Consider the following 5,087-nt stretch of genomic DNA (forward strand, 5'->3'; position numbering starts at 1 on the left):
GGCCTTGTTTGATTGTTGTTCAGACTGAAGCCAGTAACGGAAGTTCAGAGCTCCTTTGGGTGAAAAGGTGATGAGTTATAATAATGTATTTTGTTGTTCGTAGGGAAAATTTCTTGAAAAAAAAGAAAAAAAGTTTGCCCAGCCTCCCTCAAAGATCTTAGCCTTCTCCAGTGTTCTCTCTGTTCATCATAAGTGCCCCAATTCAAAGACATGTACTAGATTTTCATTATTACATCACACGTGTTCACAGAGGCACATTTCATAGAAATATGAGGAGGGTATTAGAGCATTAAGAAGGTAACTTATCTACATATGGATACTCTTCAGGTAAAGGATTTTGGATATGTCCATATAAAGATATCAGCATTTTCCAGTGGTGGTGTGTTTCACTGTACAGTGATCCCTTGGTTATTGCGCACTTGGTTATAGCAATTTTCATTATCAGTGGAAGATGAAAATCTCCACGCCTGTCATTATTGTGCATTTTTAACAAAAAAATATTGTTATCGTGAACCTGAGCTGGTGTCTGCTGACAATGATGGTGAAAAATCCGTGGTTTCTGATGGCTTTTAGAGATTAAAAGAAGAGACCATACTCAAGGAGTTAATCCCAGGTGGTGGAGACCACCATCTCTCCACCTCCAAGCCTCATAACTCCTTACCCCAGGCCCATCTCAGGTCTCTCTGTGGTACACGTTTCTTTCTTGTTGTGCTACTTTCATAATTTTCTGTTAACCTTACCATGCTTTTATGTACTTCTGATGCCTGTGTGTGTTTTTGAGACAGGCATACCCCGATAATTGATTGATCGAAATATAATTATTCGCCCTTTCGATGATAGAGAAGAGGGATCAAACCCAGGAAAACCATTGTGTTGTGTTTTGCATGACGTCACCGATGATGACAAGGCAGTGACACGGGTCCGCATTATGCCAGGCAAGGGGCATACTCAAGGAAGATATTCGACCTGATTGCCATCGCCCTCATGCCAAAGTATGCCACGGACCATGTCCTCAAGAAGGAGAAACTGTCCGACCTGCAGCAGCTACGTCTACTGCTTCACCTGGAAGGACACTGGTGGTTGGATGACTTCGTCCAAGGGCAAACTCACTTACATTATGAGGGAGTTCATGAGGAGGAAGAGGAGGTGGTTGTGGATCCAAATGACATTAAGCTGGATTACGTGTCTGTCTCCTTTCATCTTCTTCCTTAGCTTCATCACAAACATCATCCACCACCATAAAATGTCAGAAGTGCCTGTTGATCACCTGAGATAACGTACAGTAAGTTAGTCATGTTTATACATTTTCTAGTATTCCCCTCCCCCCTTTAAAGAAAACGTACCTGGAAACCGGGATGGCGCTTTCCCCCTTAACCCCTAAATACTGAAGCACGTCAATGTACGTGTTGACCACTTTAGCCCTCTCAGCCGAATCACATCCATCTAGCGCACCTTGTAAAAAGCTGCCTGCACATTGCTCCACCCTGATTGTGACGTATATCCCTTCAAGTCAATGAGAACTAACCCCTCCGGCCTCAGGTTGGGTGATCCGGCCGCTCTGGGGGCAGGGGGGTCACCCCCCTTTTGGGCCCACCCATTGCCTGAATGTTTCGTCATCTGTCACGTAATAACCCTCTCTGAAGACCCTCCCACCCCTCTGTACGCCTCAGTAAGATGTTGTTAGTCGATGTTTACCCCTCCCCCAACCACGAGGCCCATTTCATTCCCCCCCACCTTCCACCCCTATCTTGTATACCCCTACCTACCCTACCCCCTCCCTCCCTTCCGGCCCCATACTACCCTCCTACCCCCAATAAACCATCGTGTGATAGCGAGCACGCAGCTTGGCTTGCCCTCCTCCCCCATGCCTCCCACCCCCAACACATGTACAGTCGGCCTAATAAAGTGACGGTGGAGTATCCAGAAGTTTTCGGTCAGCGATAGTGCACATACTCTTGCTTATATCTCTACGAGGTGAAACCTAATACGTAAAATTGTTACAAGAAACAATAAATCAATGCTAAAGTACCTGTATATTTCAAAACTGTAGGAAGCAGTTCATTAGTTACGATAATAGGAGATCCTAAACGGAACTAATTGAAATTTCACAACTATCGCTTAGGGACAGTCAGGAATAATTTGTGGAGTTCAAGACTAGTATGGTAACACGCAATAATTTTTTAGCAGCTTAAGACTGAACAAAAGGGAGCTTCAATAAACAATTAAAATTAATATTTATTATTTATAAAATAATTTCCATTACAATACTAGGGAATAATTTAAAGTCATTTATTTCCATTTCCAATGTCTCCATGGACGACGACAGAAAGCGGGAAGGCGGCGCAAGCCAGTAAGCTTTTTAAAATGTTTCAATCAACACGCATGAAAGGAGATAACATTTACTCAAAGATATGAAATTATTACACTGCCTTTGGCCAGTTTTCCATCAAGAAAAATCTCTGGATTATTTAATATATGCCAGAGGGCTATCGGTGAAAGAAGTATAAAAAAAGAACCTCGAAATTTCCCTAGAGTCGGAGCTCCATGGAGAATGCTGACTTCTGTCATAGTCTGATATCCTCAGTGCATAATCGATTAGCAAGAGCAATAAAATGCAGAGGTTCATAAACAAATAATTTAGTTCAAAACTTCCAAATCTGCATTTTCTGTTCAGCAGGACATTACAGTTTATTTAAAAAGACAGATATTAAGATTAAAAGATGGAGTAAAGAGTGCGTGCTTTTGGATTGCAAGAGTTTATGAACTCATGTTTTGGTCCTGTTTATTGCCTAGTGTAAGAGAAAAAGGCAGAATCTGTCATAACTCCTTACAAGTAAAAATAATTTTGCATCAGTTGGGAATAAAGTTGCTAATTATAATTATTATTGGCGAGAGAAAGATGGAATAAAAGGCAGCATGGTCTTGCTGCTACCGCAGGTAGGGCAACATTACGAATAATAAATTCATTGTTATGGCATCCTTATTGTTGCTGTATCATCACCTTAGCATTTCAAAATAAGGCAGTGTATTGCAGTCACAAGAATTTTCCTTAACTGGTCTTCAAAACTAGAGCATCTGGATTTGAAACCCTTGGAAACAAAACAGGAACATGGAGTTATAGGCCTACTGCCCACCGCGCGCGTAGTAATACATTTCACAGTCATTCAAATCGGGAAAGGTAACTATATAAATGTTAACTTCTAATATATCACTGCCTCCTGTTATTCATTTTACATAATTCTTAGCGTGATGTAATATATATTTTATTTGATATGACGTGATGAAGGCATTGAATGTTTACCTTATATTCACTGTTTCATTGAACGTATGGCACTGCAGAGTGACCGAAGCAATCTGAAACTCTGCCATCACTTCTTGGGGCGACTGTACATGTGCTTTATATGTATTGCCTCGATGTTTTTTTTTTCTGTGCCTTTTTGTACCTGAACATAAAAATGCCTCTCTGTATACAATTCTATTCATGCAAACACGTGCAATCACAGGCATCTGAGCCCCAGCCCCCCCACCACCACCCAGCCCCCTCCCCCCACCACCACCCCTCCACCTTGATACATCTATTACTCCCCATATGTGAATTATCTCCCCACACCTGCAAACACACCTGCTTGCATGGTTGATATGCTAAATTACATAGATTTTGTTTGTTTCAACTAGCCAAATTGGTCGTTACCGTTAATGATCTCCCAAGGTTCAATGTACTCGTTGTGGGCCTTACCCCCATCGAATTTTATCTCCCCACATGTACATACACATCTGTTTTCATAGTAGTTGGTCAAGAACAAACTAAAGTGCTCTACTTTGATGAGAAAAGATGGTTTTATCCAACCTCCATACCTACAAACCTTCTCCCCACAGGGTACTTTATCTCCCCAAAAGCAAGTAATCACCCCACACCCCAAAACACCTGTTCTCGGGCTTGGTGTGACATATGATATTGCAATGACCTATTTCAGTAATAGAAATAGTTAGTTATCAAAACTATGAGGGCTTCCGAAAATTTTGGGGGGTAACTATTTATTTATTTTATTTTTTTCAACTTTGACCCTCGATTGTGCGGTAACCATTAGGCCTAGGGGAGTGCCGATTGCACTGTCAGGTGTGTAAATTCTTCCTATTGTGCAGTAACCATTAGGCCTAGGGGAGTGCCAATTGCGCTGTCAGGTGTGTAAATTCTTCCTATTGTGCGGTAACCATTAGGCCTAGGGGAGTGCCGATTGCGCTGTCAGGTGTGTAAATTCTTCCTCTTTAGCCAGAACATATTGATTTTCCCCTCGGTGAAAGTTGAAAAAACACCCCTGAATTGCGGCTCCAGTGGCAGACGAGCCAGATCGAATTGCGGTATTTAGGGGTTAAGCATTGTTTAGCCTTTTTCCCCATTATTTGTTAATAAAACACATTACTATTATTTTATTATTGAAGGAACATGATGGTATATTGGTTTGAATGAGCAAAACAAACAGAATATGTCCGCAAATTACTTACAAAGTCCAGCGATCTTCACTAGCAACTAAGTTATTCTTGTTACGTATAATTTTAAAGTATAAAAGAATTATTTTTACACATATATTACATATTGACCTGAAACTACTGAGATGTATAAATTTTATGTTAAAACTTGAGAGTCTAAAATGTTGAATTAAAATATCTGTGATTATTTTACTATCGCTGGACTTTGGAAGCGATTTGCAGCAAACTCTGCGTCGCTTTCCCCCTTTGGATGCGCAGTGCCTCATTTGTCCTCTTAGTGTAAAAGGAAAAGTATATTGTAGGATGCCTGTTGACAGAATGAGGGAAATAGCTGAGGAATTAGTTGGACAAGAACAGGGAGGTTTTAGGAAGGGAAGAGGTTGTGTGGGTCAGATATTCATCCTTAGGCCTTTAGTGGAATAGGTTCTTGAAATGGGAAAGAATTAGTGTTCGGCCTTCATGGATTTGGAGAATGCATATGACAGTGGTAGGTGGTGGCGAGCATCATCCACTCAACTTGATGTAGTGCTTCCTACTTCTTCCTTAGCCTTTTTCATTCTTTTTCTGTGCCTGCCCTCCTCTTTTCCTATTTCTCCCAT

Source organism: Coenobita brevimanus, chromosome 6, assembly GCF_032717465.1.
Source record: "Coenobita brevimanus isolate Jiangsu-jjx chromosome 6, ASM3271746v2, whole genome shotgun sequence".
NCBI lineage: Eukaryota > Metazoa > Arthropoda > Malacostraca > Decapoda > Coenobitidae > Coenobita > Coenobita brevimanus.